The sequence below is a fragment of the Lonchura striata genome, chromosome 4 (genome assembly GCF_050655825.1).
Source record: "Lonchura striata isolate lonStrDom1 chromosome 4, ASM5065582v1, whole genome shotgun sequence".
Lineage (NCBI taxonomy): Eukaryota > Metazoa > Chordata > Aves > Passeriformes > Estrildidae > Lonchura > Lonchura striata.
This window is the reverse complement of record NC_140706.1, coordinates 48,177,342-48,195,022: the sequence shown is the minus strand read 5'-3', so window position 1 is coordinate 48,195,022 and position 17,681 is coordinate 48,177,342.

Here is a 17,681-nt window from a genome sequence, read left to right as displayed (position 1 = left end):
GTGAACCTACTTCAGGTATCAGACAGGGAAAAAAAAAACTTATTCATTCCTACTTCTGCTGAAGTGCACATTTGTCACAAGACAAACTTGGCTGTTTTAAAGGCGTACTAAATCTTTTCAAAAGGGGATTTCATTCTGGAGAGAGGAAAATACAGGGCAATACAGCTGTAAGAGGCATAGAGCAGAGCATATAATGACTCACTATTTATCAACAAAGACACAGCCATGAGCAGGATGTGATGGTCTGGGATGGGCTGATGTCACAGCAAGGAGTGGGAAGACAAGACAATGAGACTATTATGACTATCTTTAACTACATAGTACAATCAGATACTTTAGTACTATTATTAGTCACTGCAATTCTGTAATTCTACAAACCCACTCTGTCCATGTACAAAGTTGTGAAAAAATTATATAGTAGATCATTAAATTTTCTTACAAATTCATTCTCATCTAGTTTTTCTAAGAGATGTCTAAACTGGGCAGAGAAGTTTTGGAAGAAAAGCTCTGAAGTTACCCCTTATGGAAGGAGGGAAAAAAAACCCCAAAAAACAAACAAACAAACAAACAAAAAAAACCCAAAAAACCCAAAATGGTATAACCAGTGCAATCCATTCAAAAGAATGAATCAGCCTCCTGGAGAAAAGAGTATTTCAAAACATAGGGCTAACTGAAAAAGCGTCCTCATATTCTTTTTATTTGCTTCTTTTGCTTTGCATGCTTTGGACTTAGACTTTCAACCTTTTCTTTGCAGTCACAGCAGCCAGAAATGTACTTTTTTACAATGGAAAATAAGAATCCAGTTTAATCACACAAATCCCAGAGCAAAAGCTTAAAGGAAAGTTATTTCCCCTTCAGTTTGTGATTTGGCATTGCTAAAGCTATAGCCAGACAGTTCTGAGACTTACAGGGACAGTCCATAAGAGGTAAGCATTTAATAAGCAATACTAATGGGCTCCATAGGTGCAAATTTTCATCCCTCTAAGAACAGCAAGCTGAGAAGTACAATCAAACTCTTTTTTCTTTTTCTTTTCAAATCATGTAGTAGAAAAATGAGGCAGACTGTAAGGCAGGCAGGTGGAGTATACACATATTGCAAGGCTTAGCCCTTAAAGAAAGAGGCAAAGGGCTGTCAAGGGCCACACCTGGGCCTTTGGGGAAAGGGCACCCTCTGTCTTTTGCTCATGCACCAAACCTGGCACACAGAGGTCCTAACACAGCTCCTCTCCTGCTTTTGCTGGGGATTAACACACTAATAAAGTCAGCATCTTCCAGGCCTTGCTCTCCCTTTACTGGGGATCAACAAACCAACAAAGTTCCCTCCAGGCTGTCACCTGGGTAGTACTCCTTTACCAGGGCCAAATCTTGGCTCATGCCCAAGTGAGCAGTCACACCACAGGGAAGGATGGGTCCTCCCAGTCTGTCAGTGACCTGACTCTTAAAGGCTTGTGGGTGTTTGTCTTCCAAGTGAGTGAGGTACAGTCTTTCTGATGAGAAACATTATTGGCTGTAAGTAATCTGTGCTGCCCACTGCAAAAGTCTAAATGAGGTTACTACAATTTGCTTTTCCAATTAATTTCTCCACAGTTTTTTTAGATTGCTTCTGTTATCTTTCATATTCATTTCTATAAGCTATTTCCAGTTAGGTGGCTGATATACATGAAGAAGTTAAAAACAAGTAACTCTTGAGAGGAAGTGGACACAGAAGGTCTACCAAATGCCACTGTGCAATAATCTTGATTGAAACAGAACAAAATCTTAGATGCTTTTTACCCAGTGAACTAGAAATTAGCAGCCCCATAAGCTTTAAAACATGGCTTGTCAATACAGCAAGTTTCTCCCTCTTACATTACCCCAATGACATCCCCAACAGGAAAATAAATCACAAGCCTAACCTTGGGGAAGCACTCTGAATTTAATGGTCAGTGCAGCGCATCAGGGAGGAAACAAAAACATCTAATTTTTCTCTTGCCTTTTCCTTCTGCAACCCCACATACCTTTCCATTCTTTCCTATCCTTGGGTATTATTTTCTGGAACAATAAAAATCTGTAAAACAGAAGCCATTTTTATTGACTTGTGGAGCCACATATTACATCTGCTCCAAACTCCTCAATTAATCAGCACATTTCTTTATCACACCCCCTTTAACTCTGCTTAGTAAGTCACTGGCAACAAAATCTGTTTTACCATGCCTTCTCCCAAACTTCCCTGTCCCATCCAATTGCATACTGGCACCATTAGCTCTGAGGAGACACTTAGGGCATTACATGGGGGGGAAGAGAGAACAGAGACATTTCCAGGCATTTTGAGTCTGCTTGATTTCAGCACAGGGAATGCTTTATGTCAGGGGTACCTGGTGACACTTTCTGTGCAGCTAACCTGTGCAAGCCATGGGAAGCTGTAGCAGTGCACCAAAGCAGGTCTGTCCCACTCCTCCCTGAAACACTTGGTCTGGTTGGCAGGGTGGGCATTCCCAGGACTGGGGGCAGTACAGGGATTGTCTGGCTCTGGTTTCAGCAAATTTTGTTTCATGAAGCACTGGGGCTTTTCTACAGCACACATTCCCATCCCTCATATCCTGTCCTGGCACCAGTAATGTGCCCAGCCAACAGTGAAAGCAGCAGGTTTTCTTCCCCCTGCAAAATTAGCACGTGGTGGCACAGCACACATCCCCGGGTAACAGCACTCCTGGCCTCTGCAAGGGCCATGATCTGCTGTGAGGGCACAAACTGCTGCCTGTGTCTGCTTTGCAGGAAAGCAGCAGACACACGAAATGAGGCTTTTCCTCCTTTTCAATTTAACAGTCTCTTGGTACTACTCAGGTAATTATACCAGTGTGTCTCTTTGTAAGCTTTTTTATGGTCTATAGTATTCCCCCTGGCACAGAACTAAGGAAAACATCAATTTTCTAAAAGCACTCTGGTTTAAGCTGACCGCCAGTGATGTAATGTGGCCATTGCCGAAGTCCAGAGTGTACAGCTATAACCAAAATTAAGTTATTTCTTGTTTCCAGAACAATTTCTTTAGCACTGCTAAGAAAGGTCTGTAGAATAGAAAATGTACACAGAACTGCTTTTCTTTTTTCTTTTTTCCCTCCATGAGTACAAGACAACATTTTTGAGGGTCTATTTTAAAAGGTATTTTAGTAAATTATTACCCAACAAAACTCAGTGCCTGCTATCTGGCCTCTATCAGTGAAAAAATGTATATTCTCAGCCTCAATGCTTCCAGCAGTAGCTTTGGATTGGTGATGAGGACATTATTTTCACCCCAACAAGTCATTCTAGCATTTATTTGCAAATGATGGACAAAAGGGTTTTGTAGTGAAAGAAGCACAGCAAAGCAGCGTTATTTAAGATTAAAGATAGCCAGTTTTGAGATGTCCAGTAAGATAATGATACAGGCATTTGTTTTGCTCATCTCTTAATAGATGTCTGAAATTTCAAGAATGAGTCCTTCCAGCACAGGTACTAATGCTAATGCTAAAGAATAAAATGCATCAAAGGGCTCTAGCTATTTGATTGCCAAAACATCTAATTTCACTCTTCTGAATGAAGCTTTTATTTCAGTTTTTAAACAAGCCAGACATCAAACTGATTAAGGTCAATATATTTGAATAAAAATTTTAAAATGTAACAGCTTAATGTGACCAGAAACAGTATCCTGCAGTACCAGTACATTCTTAATTATTTTTGGTTTTCCTTTTAATAAGCAGATTGCTCCTACTCTTATAGAGTGCAAATAACTCTGGTAAAGTGAAATGAGCCTACTTCTCTTAATAGTACAGCCATATATTTGCAGTCTCTTTAATGCTCCCTCTGACTTTTAGAACTCTTCCTCTGAAGTCATCCTGTTCATTAAAACACTTCCCAAAAAGCCCAGGTAACTCCCACACCTCATCCTGTGGCATACGGAGTGGCTACTCTGAGGGTTACTGACGTTTTTAATAGTTCCTTGGGTATCTTCACCATCAAATCATTTTGGAAGACTAGCTGGGAGATGTGAATTCCCCGCTTCTCAAAACTTCTTTGAGTGAATCTTACAGTGTAGGAATTGGGTATCGACCCATTTGTAAATGAGGATTCACAGTGACTTTGTAGTTCCCACAAATCCTTACCCAGTCTTGGGAGCACGCATGGCTGGTGTGGCTGCTGCCCTGGAATCTGCAGGTGAAATTACAGCCAGCCTCTGCAATCCATCCCACTGCTCCTCTGATGTATCCCACCGCCTCTCCGCAGCCTCCCTGCCCTACACAAACGGCACCAGTCTCACCCAGAGCAACTGAGAAGTGGCGTCCCCGGCTCCTCCAGCCTTCCCGTTGCACCACTTAGGAAACAAATGTCTGCCTTACATAGGGCTCTACTTTTTAACTCCTGCACCCCCCTCCCTGGCAAGTCTCCAGGGTGCTGCTCTTTGGTCTGGTTTACACTTAAGTACATTGTCACTTTCTGCCTATGGGCAGGACACTGTCTCCTTAAGTCCCAGTTAACCCTAAGGGCACAGGGGTACATGGAAAGTTACCGTGATAACAAAAAAAACCCTAAAACTCCTTCTTTCCCCTTTCTGGGATACCTTAACAACCAGTTAATTTCCTTCACACTTACTCAAGAAATTTTTCTTTCCTAGCCTCCCAGGCTTAAAGACACATGGTTTGTTTTCACAGTAACAGGATAGATACAGACGAACTCAGCCCATCCCATCCATGCCAGTAAAGGGGCTTGGGCCCTTCAACTTTTACTCTAAGGAGCACCCTCATTCTGAGCCACGCTCATCCAAGGCCTCTCCCACCTACCCTCTCCCAAAGGCTTTTCTAGATGGTGGAGCTCCCTCTGATAGTGATACCATCTTATTCATCACGTGCAATGAGTTTCCAGCATCATTCAGTACAGAAGGACCTGGATGAGGCTGGGTCCACACTGCACAGCAATGTTGTACTTTGGCTTTCCTCTAGGACACATAAAGCACCACCTGATCAAAGTTACATTGCAACGAAAGTATCTCCTGTGGCAGCCCTCAGGGCTGGATTGTGCTGTGCAAGCATACACTATTTTTCCTGGTGTTCTACTCCATAAACAAATTTGGGGTTGACTCAATTTAAAAACAACAAACAAACAACAAACTAGCAAGGAAGAAACACTATTTAGGTTTGTTAAGGGCTCAGTAGTGTTTCCTTCTCCTAGCTGATTCTTAGATTTTTAAAAAAAGAAACCTCTGGTAGGTATAATGGGTTTAAATGCTCATTTACTCCTTTATGTTCTTTCTCACCAAGTTCTTGTGGAAAATATTAGTCTTTATGTACTCAAAATGCTTTCCAGACAACAGTTGGAAAACAGCCTTTGCTGAGCTGTATTTTCTGTAGCATTTGCATAAAAATACAGTTCAATTCTCACTATATGCTGCAAAAATCAGACTTTTTTATTTCCATTAAGTTGGAAACTGTCCATATTGCCATATGTAGCCATTTTATCTTTCCTTGTTCCTTTCTTATAAAGCACAGTCCTTGATGCCAGCTTGCTTTATATTTTTCCCATTCATAGGGAAGTGAAAAAAATCAGCATTATTCCTGAAGAGACAGCAGCAGAACAATAACTTAGCTTACAATCCAGAACAGCAGAAATTCAGCAAATCTAACCATTTAAGCCGCCTCATGACAAAAACAAGGTTCAAACTCTGTTTTTCTAGTGACTGCAGGTTTGCAAGTGGGCTCTTAAAATATAAGTGATAGCAGTTTCCCAATGCCTCACAAAGTGTGGTGTTTAAAATAAATACTTGATATTCAGTAATTTAACAAAACAGAGCTTCATATTTCTGATCTTATGTGATACATTGTACTTAAAATTGGTGTGACAGTGATGCACTTCTGGCAGCAAAGTGGAATATCTGCAAACATTTGCAATAATCAAGTATAAAGTTGTTTTCCTTGCTGTTCAGGCTGATTTCATTCATACAGACATAGATCATAGCCTCAGCTTTAGCAAAGTTACAGGAAAGATAAATTCAGCCCTTTTAGTTTGTGTTTACAGAGTCATACATTTTTTATAGTTCTACAGGTAGAGAGAAGACTACAGCACCATCACATGATTTCAAGGTGGTTATATATAAATGAAATAGATAATTTGGAAGGCAGCTCCTTGTACTTGTCACAATGAGTGGGTGGCAATGATACAGTGAGTGTTTGCAGAAATGTTGAGCTTGTGAGAAGAGCTGTTTTTACTAATTGCATTGATTTTGGCCTGAATGCCAATTTTGTGTCCAGCTTTACCATCAACAGACTGTACCAGCTCCCCAACTAGTCCCATTTTCCCTGGTTTTACACACCTACTGGTACTCAGGAATCATTAAGTCTAGTCCCATGTCAGCCCTTATGCCTTGTTTGCACTAAAAAAAATAATTATTTAAGCCTTAGAAACGTCTCACCTCTGATTTCTTTGCTTTGACCACACCTCGATGCTAGAGAACAGAGCTCAGAAGAAAACACTTTCATCTGACTCATTTCATTGTAACACCCTTTCTTTATCGCACAGAGGCAGGGTTGGGGGTGGGAAGGGGGGAAAGTGAGATTGGGGTTTTTTGCTGTTGGATTTCTGTTTGTTTGTTTTTAGGAAGGCAGAGAGATGCCTCCTGAACACAGCAGCCAAGTGTAGCTGGAAAATCGGGGGCTCAGTTCAGCGCTGTGTCCAGGTGTGGGGTGATGCTGATTCTGGCAGCATCAAACAGAGAAGTCTGCTTGGTTTTGGACAAGTCTCTGCCAAATGACTGTCGTGCCCCTTGCATGTCTGCAGGGGAGCCCCCAGCTCCTTGCTGCTGCCCTAGGCAAGCCACCAGCAGGCACGGGCAGGGAGGTAAGCTCCAGGCTGCCAGTATTCCCTTGTGCTGGGATGGAGAACAGCTGAGCAGAGAGGGCATCACCACTTTGGAAGAGTGGAATGGTTGGATGGGGAGGGAGGAAAGATGTTATTTCCTGAATGAGTCACCTCAAGTTAAAGTCTCTGGGTTGTGTACAGCAGCTGAAGCTGACGCTGTCACTCAGTGAGTAATAAAGGAGATGCCAACTCCCATCTGAACTCATTTTTTGTTCTGGCACTCAGGGAATTCACTCATCTCGGTAATTCTTTGCAGCTCTTGCTTGTCACACGTGCTGGGTGAGGAATGCCTGTCCCAGAAAGGCAGACACCTCCCCACCAAATGGGGAAGCAAAGCCAAGCCCAAAGGAGATAGGTTTAGCTGTGATGTTTGTTTTGGGATTTCCCATCTCAAGTGCCTGTACAGCAAACCCTTCCCTCCTAGACTTTCACGTAGGCACACTTACACACAGGAGGCAGGGGGGAAAGATAGCCATGACAACTCTAAATTCTCATTTGCAAGGAAAATAGCCATTTGCCCTCTCAGGCAATAAATGGCCATTATGTTTTGGGGTGTTCTCTTGCTGCTGTTCAGCAGCCACCTACTTTCTCTGTAGGCAAGAGCCAGCCCTGCTTTTTAACACTTCTCATTGTAAGAGCCAGCAATCTCACTCAGAACCTGTCCAGCTTCAGCAAATGATGCTTGGATCCAGTGGCACAGTGTGAACAGGGAGCTGCAACTGGTGCCATTTGGCTCCACTCATTTTGGCATTCTGGAGTCTCATGGGCAACGTTCCTGCTGCTGGTACATCTTTAATTTTTTAAATGAAAATGTAAGTGAAACAGTATTCAAACTGCAAAGCTTCCCAAGGAGGCACATTGCCAGTGCTCCTCATTGGCCAAATTGAGCAGAGGAGCAAGAATGTCCCTGCAGCAGCAAAGGCACTGAGACAGGCAGGGGCTGGATGAGGTGGATTTCCCTGAATAACAACAGGTGAAAATGGAGACTTGTAGAAAACAAAAAAGAAACAAGAAAACAAATCCCCCCAGCTAATCAACCAAGAAATACCCCAAACAAAAACCCTAAAACCAAACAGAAACAGGACCAAGGATAAAGTATATGAGCGAAGCTGTGAGAAGAATTACACTGAAATTCTGTCTCACTAATGCCATCATCTTAATTATCCTTTCTGCTTCCTTCAAAACCTGTCAGTCATCACATCCTCTGGCTGACTTCTGATCTTCAGCTGCTCATCTTCCAGCAAATTCTCATGTGATTAACTACTGGGAACAATCCCATCCCAGTAAAACAGAGCTATTAATCTTAGTAAGAGTTAGCACCTAAATTACTATTTCAGGACTAGGGCCCTGGCACATGAAGCTTTCCAGGCAGCAGCTGCCATAAAACTGTTCAGCATCTAAAGAGACCTATACAAGATGTTTAAGCAATGTTAAAACCAACCAACAATAACCCACTGGATTTGTGCCTAGTTGCACAATGAGCCCTTACCCCGGCCGAGCCTCCAGCCCCACTGCAGCCCTTGGGCTTGGGGAGCACCAGCCCTTCCCAGGGATTAATTGATGGAGCTTTTGAACTTTGCCTTTATCATCAAACACCTTGGCTGGGGGTTAAATGTGTTAATATCTTGTGTGTTGTAATTGCAGCACAGCTACAAGCTCGTCTTGGATTTCTGCCACACTGCTGCTCAGGCTTACCTGCATGCTGCATGCTGCCCCGCTCCTGAGACTGAGTGGGTAATGTGAACTTCAGCACAAAGGAGTCAAAGAGGCTTTCTGATCACTCAAAAGTGATCAGAAAACATTTTAAGAGTATTTTGAATCTGCATTTTCAGGAAAATGAGCAAGATCCATAGGTGTACTATACCAACAGAATTGAAGTGGTCTTAAAAGAGGTTAAGTTATGCCAGACAGATCACTAACCCTGGACTCCAAATAAACACAATATAAAAGTACAGAAATCATTCACAGAGAGAGCGACAGAGTGAGCTCATCTTGGGTGCTCATACATGCTTGTGCCCCACAGAAGTTAAGTCAGTCACCCCACTGTGTTGAGGGGGCTGTCTCACATGCTGAGAAACAGTTCACCATTTCCATACTGGCAAAGGGACAAAGTCCTTCCTGGATGAGACTTGGAGTGATTGTACAGCCTCAGAGACAAAAAGCAGCTAAACCACATTTTGCCACAGGGCTAAACAACAAAGATCAGTGTTTAGCAAGTAACTTAGGCAACAGCATCATCCGTATTTCTTTTTCACATGACAGAAGTGAACTCAGAAGAGTGAAGAAATCTACACTGAATAATTTCTCCAGCTGTAGTGTGCTGACTTTGTCAGCCATGCTCTAAATCCCTGAAACCTCCATGCAGAGTGTTTCAAGCTTGTTCCCTTGACAGCATGAGCACACAAGGGATGCCATTGGCAAAGAGGGGTGAAGGAGGCAGGTGAGGGATGCTACTCTGCTGCTGTGATGAGCCTGCAGCTCCCCATGCTGCTGCCACAGCTCCAGCCTGCACCACAGATGCTCACATGCTTTCCTCCACACCGCCCTGGCCTGCCAGGCTTACATCTCATCTCCAGCACTTAAGGGTGGGAGAAGCTCCTTTCTTCACCTCAGGGTGAGCTCTGGTCTCCTTTGCTTGTGTGTCATACTCCCACCACCTAAGTGTGGGCTGGGCAATGGCCTGGCAGCTTGGGGAAGCACACGTCTACTATGAAAGGCACTGGGGTGAAATGCTGTTTTGTTATCCTTCCTTCAGATGAGGATATTTTTAAAGTTTGGGAAAGGATTCAAGTCAGATTAGAAAAAAACCCAACCACTTCTAGGCTTTTTTTTTTTTTTTTTTTTTTTTTTGCCTACTGGTTTATTTTTTGCACAGGCTGTGCTTTCATAATGGGATCTTTTTCTTGTTCTGAAGGATTGTTTTGTTGTCTTTTTTTTTTTCTTTAAAAAGAAACCAATGAAAAAAAAAAATCATCATCCTAGTGGTTAGCAATTTTCAGGTCAGATATGAGGTAAAATTAGAAGCAATGACACAACTTTCTGGAGGGTGTACAGAAACAGAAGTGCTGCTCATTTCAGCTGCTGCATGGTTGAGCATCTGTGGCAGGCTGTGGTCTCGCAGACCGCATGCAGACCTAACAGCCTGTATTTTTGGTATGTAACTGTAGATCATACTCTAATGCTCTGCCTTCCCCTCCAGAGCTGCTAAATGGAGCCAAGAGGATTTTTCCGCCACAGTCTGGACTCATCAGCAAATGGGCAAGATGTGCTTGGGATAAAGACTAAAATTCCCACTCCAGTTTTTTATGTTGGTCCCTCCAGAGCGTTCAATGCACAAACCTGCTTTTCTGAGAGCCTTGCTGATGAGCAGATTTTCTGCCCCAGCCTTAAAGCACACCTGACAGCAAGGACCTACAGCCCTGCAGTCCCCGGGGGGATGCCAAATGATGGCCCAGCCCTTACTCAGATTATTTCACCAAACTAGCCAGTCGTCCCTTTTTGTGGCTTTGCCCCCATCTGAAGCAGCTGCACAGGACACCCCAAGCCCATCGCTCAGGGGGTGTCCTCAGCCACCACACTGTACCTGGCTCCTGCCACCCTAAACACACTGTCAAGGCTTGGGGCAACCTTTAACTGTCTTTGATGAACATTACACATATTTTCAGGCAATGAATCCCTGCTGTGACAAAAAATACAAAACAAGGGAAATAAAATTGCATAGGTTGTTGTTTCAGCTCAAGGTAATGACTCCAGCAGCATCTGCAGGCTGACACTCCGCTTAGATTAATGTCGCTTTCAAGAATGTGACTTGATTTTTCTTCTTAACATTTGTCTTTACCAACAAGCCCCTCACCTTAGCACCAAATAATTGACTCTGCCTTGAAGATACTAGAGCTTGTCACAATGCTTTAAATATTGAGCTGCAGCTCTCCCAAAGCCAAGGAAAACAGCCAGGGAGACAACAAGGCCTCATGTGCGTGTGCCATGGTGTGTTTGGGTGTGCTGGACCACCAGATGCCCTGGTGAGGGCAAGCAGCTCCTCACCACTGCTACCAGACTTGACTGCTAGGCTTTCCAAAACATATCAAAACTCAGGGGTTTCCCCCAGATCTGCCTGGTGAAAGGTACACATGGGATGCACTGCTTGTCCTCCAATCCCTCCCAGTGCTAGGCCAGACAGCTCTTCATTGCTTTCTTCCTTTCTAAAACCTTTAAATATTTTAATTAATTATTTTAATACACTTTTCATTCACTGGTAAAAATGACCAAGTGCAATCACTGTATAACAGAGCCTCATGTTCATTTTCAACCACATATCAACCATCTTCCTGCGTGGAAGAGAACACACAGCAACAAAAATCTTGTCTACAAATCACCTCACCACCTTCTCCAAATAAATGTTTTTCAGTGGTATTTTAAGCACCAAAAAGGAAAAAAGAGAGGAAACTCTTTAAAGGCAACAACAGAAAGGTAAGATCTGTTCAGAGAAACATAAATGTGATGGCACAATTTTCTTTTGTCTTCTTTCTATCAAATCTAAAAAATTATTTTTAATTGATTCTTGAGGCAGTTTTTGAAGTTCAATAAATGCTTCAGAAATCAGTTGGGAGTCCACAAATGTTAATAGTATTTAGCTCATTTCAATAAAAATGGCCTCATTAACATGCCAGCTGCTAAAATGTGTGATACCAACTGTGTCCTTCTGCCAGCCTGCAGGGAAGCATTCCTACTTACTACTCAGTTTTGCTTTAAGAGACCATTTAGAAAACATACCCATTTTACGGTGTGTATGCGTTCAGACAATAATTACTTCACTAGTGCCCTACCCCCAGTAATGGCTTTAAAAGTCCTTGGCAGCTCTTCCAACAAGCTGAGCTCGGGCTGGCTTTCTTTGAGAATATTTTTTCCACAGGCAAGTAAAACCTCATTTGCTTTCTCATCCATCAGCACAGAAGGAGCCAGGTGAGCACCGTGCCTGTCTGAGGCAAGAAGTTTTTTATTATGGCTCTGCTCGGTGGAAATAAATAATCTTTGCTCAGCTCTGCTGCTGTCAAGCCACAACCATTGGCTGCAGCTCCCTGGACTGTGTGGAAGCAGCCAACCTCCAGCTCCAAAATTTGAAAGTCACATTGCAGTTACCATGAGAGGCAAGTGCCTGCTGCCTTAACCCAACACAAACTAAGGATGACCCACATTTTGGCTTTAGAAACATCTTTTGGACTAGTGTTTATGCATTGTGGTTGGATTTCTGAGACTCTTGGAATGAAAGCCATTAGGAGCTTTCAGGAGTGGGGTGTTGCCTCTGTTTGAATGGGCACATCATCCAACCAAGGTTCAGGGCAGAAATAACATTTGGAAGCTCATTTTGAAGCTTAATTTTCTGCTTTAAGGTCCTTAGGTCAGCTACTGCTGCTGCCACCTTTCTGCCCAGCCATGGCACACTGAGGGCTTGAGACACTGCTGTGGTGCTTTGAGGACACACTAACAGTAGCAGCATTAATGATGTGCCAAATTAAAACATGTCATTAGGCCACAAGGTAAGTAGCACTGTATGAGTATTTCCAGAGAAAATGCAGGACACTAATCAATAAAGCACTGATCAAGTCAAAGGCATTGGCAAAAACAGCTCAAAAATGTCACCAACAAGTGGTAACACCAAAAATTTCCACATCTAATGCGTATCTCCAGCATAAAGCTGCCTTAATAACTGAAGATCCCAGCTCAGGAAAAACAACACAGGCCTTTAAGAGTTGGGGTTTGATTCTTGGATGATATGAATGCCTCTTGTGCATACATTTTTAGGTGTGCTTCCAGCTGGCGCTGTACCTGTCAGCACGCTGTTCACACAGTTAAATGGCACTGGAGGTGCCAAACAATAGCCATTTCACCCAAACCAGCTTGGATAGCAACACACGTGCCAACCTGCCTGCAAAGCCCGGTCCCCTCTCCATGGCAGAAAAAAGTAGCGTGTGACTGGCTGTGCCACATGTGTCCCCCAGTGCAAGACCAGAGGAGAGGCCAGCAACCATGCCAAGAAACCCTTTTCTCACTGTTTTAGAGTATCCCAAATGCCTTACTGTGACCATTCTGTCCCATAAGAGCCAGCATAGAGGCTGTGAAATCTTCATCACATTCAGATACACCTTTGCTGGGGAATCACAGAAGGAACTCAGCCCCCCATGGCTGAAGAGCAGCTGTGCAGGGTGCAACCCTAAAACGCAGGCCAGAGTCTGCAAAAGGCAGAGAAATTATAAGCAAAACAAAGCAGCAATGAGGAGCCACTGCAGCAGCAGGTCCTACATGTGGCTATCCTGAAGCTGGGCCCACAAATCCTTGTCATCCTGCAGCTCTTACCCTGGATGCAGCAGGATGCAGATCAGACACTTTGGTGCAAGGATCTGAGTCCATATTGCCAATGAAAGTGGACTTAAACTAAAACACAAGTCACCAAAGGGCCGATTTGGCTCTGCTACTTCATGCTGCAATGGCAAAAAGGAAAAACAGAAAGCAGGACTGTCTGAAGCAGCACAATCCATTTGACTATCTCCCAAGCCCCTTGTGCAAGCAGAAACAGTGTCATACATCTGCCTTCATCCTTTTTTTTACCTACTCCTTCCCAAATGCCATCTAGGACTGTTAAAAAGGTAATGGATTTTCCACTGCTCACATTAGCACCCTGCTGGGTCAGAGGCACAAGAAAAACTTCCCACTCGTGCACCCTCAGACCCATCACAGTTTCAGGCTCTGGCAAACACCAGAGAGACAATCCATCCTACCTGCATCCCAGATGTGCCCCAGCCTCTGAGGAACCTTGCCACTGAAAAGACAAAGTAAGTGCTTCAGCTCAGTGCGCTGCCAAAATCTAGGCAAAGTACAGTGCTCTAAAGCACAGGGGGGGCTGGAAAGGAAAACACGTTCTGCAGCCATGGTGAGTACACAGCCAGCAAATCCTGTCTGTGACTCTATGAGGACCCAAATGCTTGGTGCCTTTCAGTGGAGATCTGACTGCTATTTCCCCTTGTGCAAAATAAACCTCACAGTCCTGTGGCAGGCAGAGTGACCTCCTAGTGTCTGTCACCACCCTGGGCACCCTGTGCAAGGGAGATGGAGGTGTCAGCCCCTCCCATAGTGATCAGAGATTCCAAAATTCCTGCACTGCCTGTCAGTAATCAGTCTCAGGGCATCTCAAAAAGTATAACTAAAGAGAAAGTCAGACAGACCACAGGCAGAAAAAGCCACAAGAAGGCTGAACAGGATATAAGTGCACAGTTCTTCTGAATTCACTGTGAGATGCTGAGCACAAAGCCTGGCAAAGATCCTCCAATGTCACACAAGGAATCAGAGTAAAACCATGGGGTAAAATTACAGGGTCTACTTAAGGCAAAGTTTAAAACACAAACAGCTTCAGAAAGTGATTGGAGATATTCACAGGAGGTCAGCCTGCCTGAGACCATGGGGTTCAATTACTTCTGTGCTGCCCTTGAGGACATCTTTGATGACCAGAACATGGCCACAGGTGCATGTGCAAACACTGGGACCTCTACCATAACACTGGGCAGTGGCAGCCCTTGAAGGCAGGCGAGAGGACACTGGAGAGGCCCCTCTGCCTCTGGCCACCCAAACAGAGGCAAAAGGTGCCCTCCTGGAGAGCGTGGTGGTGTGTGGAGCACATCAGGGTCTACATAGTCCAACCAGGAATTTCAGCCACAAAGGACAATTTTGAAGAGCTATAAACATTTTGCTCAACAACTAAGTATATATCTTTTTTTTAATTTCACTTACCAGCCTCTGTGAAAAGGCATCTCAATAGCTGCAGTATTTTCAAATTTCTCAGCTAAGCTTCTTTTAAAGTGCAGTTATGGGGATTTTTGGCATTACAGACTGGAAGGTGCAGGCAGCAGGTTGGTATTCTCCAGACCTACATGTTCACAGACTATTTATTCCCTGTAAATCATTAAATTATTGCTCCCCCTCCCCGGTGGGATTAGGTGCCCCAGCCACCCCCTTCCTCTCTTGGTTTTATTTTGGGTCACCCGTATTTCACTGGAGAGGTCAGAGTGTGGCAGCACAGCCGCGGCTGAGGCCCTTCCCGGAGGGAGGAAGGGAGCACACAGAGCTTTTGAAGCAATGATAACAGAGAACATCGCAATTAGGGGTTTATAGTTTCTCCAGCAAATTTGCATTTTAAATTACAATTTAGCATAATTGTGTTTCATCTTTCTTTTTAGTCTGACTTCTGTAACTTTTATTATTTCCTAAGTATGGTTTGAAACGCTGTATAAGACCACAACTAAAAAAAAAAAAAAAAGAAACTATTCTATATACATTTTTTTTCCTCAAAAATATTCATTTGAGATTAACCATTGTAGGGGGTGGGGGAGGGGGGGGAAGGCAAGAAAGTAATTTGAGATGAGGAGGTGCAAAATAAGATTCACTCTGAGAAAGGAGCTGGGGGTTCTGGCTCGTTACCCCAAGCTCAGCAGAAAGCACAGGGGACTTTAGCAAGTATTTCACCCCAGCTACCTTCTGGCCAGGCAGACACCCTGACCCCACCATGGGGAATAATCTCAATTACCAGCCCCTTCACTCCAGAAGTTCACAGCTTGGCCCTGAGTGCTAAATCAAATTATCTCTAGGTCCCATTATGCAAAGATACCTTGACAGCTCTGCTGTCAGGATAGATTAACCCATGGCCACAGACCCCTGCATCCCCTCCATGCTGCTGCTGATTGTGTGAAGAGTCAAACAGCACCAGTGTGGCCAATCTGCTGCTCCTTCATTTCCCATCCCTTCCTTACAGCTCTTTGCCACTCACCAAATACTCAGTGCTGCCCTTGAACTGGGAGTGGGAGGCTTGGCCCCTGACAGGGCTACAAACATGCCAAACCCCCACAGCTGGCTGCCCATGCCATGGGGAAGATGTGGGAATTAAGAGAATCGCCTCAGTTCCCTCAATACACAAAACAAAAAAGGATATCTAGATCTCTCCAGCATGCTCTGAAGGGCAAAGAAAAGCCAGTCAGGATACACTTCAATCCATAATAAAACAACACTGCTGCTATTGTCAGTCATCTGAATGGAGACGTGAAGGTTAGATGAGCCTGTGTTATATTTAATGCTGTCAAATACTGTTGGAACACAAAGTCTGGTTTGTGTTATTGCTGCACTCCCTGCCTGCAAGGCTCTCCTGCAGTCTGAAAGAACCTCCAGCAAGTAATGGGCTCATTTTTTCATAATTGCAGAATTCTAGTCAAGAAAATGATGGGGACTTTGTATTTGAATGTCACCTCCAATACGTCATGTTAATTTTCCTTTTTTAAGACCCTCATCTGGATGCTAATGCCAGATGATTATGTTGGTATATGAAACCAATGAAAGCAGGTCTAAGTAAAAGGCCACCAATTCATATCCCATCAGGACAGTGGTTGTGGGTTTATTGGCACAATGGTCCCAATTTTGATCTGAGTTAAGCCAATCTAAATTAAAATTTAAAAAAAAAAATGATGGCTGGTGGGGGAAGGTCCATGGCTGGTATTAATCTGCACATCTCCTCCAAAAGCAGTGCTTTTGCAGAGACTGACCCTGAGTGGACTTGTCCATCGCAGCCAGCGAGGCCACACAGGACATCCCCAGGGGTTGTTGCTGAGGCAGGGGTGAATGCTGCTTTCAGCCTTGTTTGCAGAGCTTTTCTCTGTAAGCTACTTTAGCTGTTTTATGCACACTGTATTTCTGACAGAATGGGAAACAAAATGAGGGTTTCCTCCCTCAACCCCATCCTCCAGCCCATGCAGCAGTTTCACTATGTCCAGATTTTGCCACTATAAAATACTTCCGGGGTTTGGTTTTTTGGGTGAGGTTTTTCTGGGAGGGGAGAGTGTTTTTCAGTCTTTTAAGGCAGAGGAAAGAAACAATTCAATAAATCAGTGCTCTATTTTACTGCATTGGATTAAGACAATATCCTTAGGATACCACTATTAATTAATGATCCAATCCTTATAGCTTCTCCACAGTAGGATATACACTGGCAGAACAGAGAAGCTCCAGATGGAGGAAAACTTCTGCATCAGATAAGGCTTTATGAGTGACAAGTCCCTGCCACTCATGTTTAGGGCCACAGACATAAGCTGCTTGTTATGCTTCAGATCAGCTAAAAATACCATAAATAGAAACATTTTGGTTCTCAAAACCAGCTGTTACATCAGAGGCATTCAGAACATTCTGATTTGTGTGTAAGAAACACCTTGTTTTTTCTAATGAAAGAAAAAGTTTAGAGCAGTAAACAGTAAGAGGGAAAAAGCATGAACTGCAGCCACAGCCCATGTTCAAATGCATCCCACTAAAAGTTCATGGAATAAAAATAACATAGAACTAGCAGACCACCTGCAAGCTCCCACTGGGTGAAATTAAAACTGATTGACTTGCCTTTTTTATTTTCTTCCTGTAAAAACTGGAATTTATTCTCACTTTTTTTGAGAAAGCAGCTCATGTGGGTTTGATGCCAAGTGTGCTGCAATAATTACAGCCCTAATCCAGAAGCCATAGGCAGGAGCACAGAGCTCTTAACAAGAGTTCCAGTTCATGGGCAAGAGACCTCTAAGCCAGCACCTGAAAGGATTCTTGAACCAGTAAAATTGGCTGCAAAACCTTTCCAGAAGTACTATTTTTAGCAGATTAAATGAGGACAGTGAAATGCAATACAGACTGTGACCAGCAATCCATTCCCATAGGAGCAGTACCAGCCAAGCCACCACTCCAGCCTTTGCTTCAGCATCACAAGGACATGCACAGCTGGTCCTGCTCCTTTGAGTTGTTCAAAC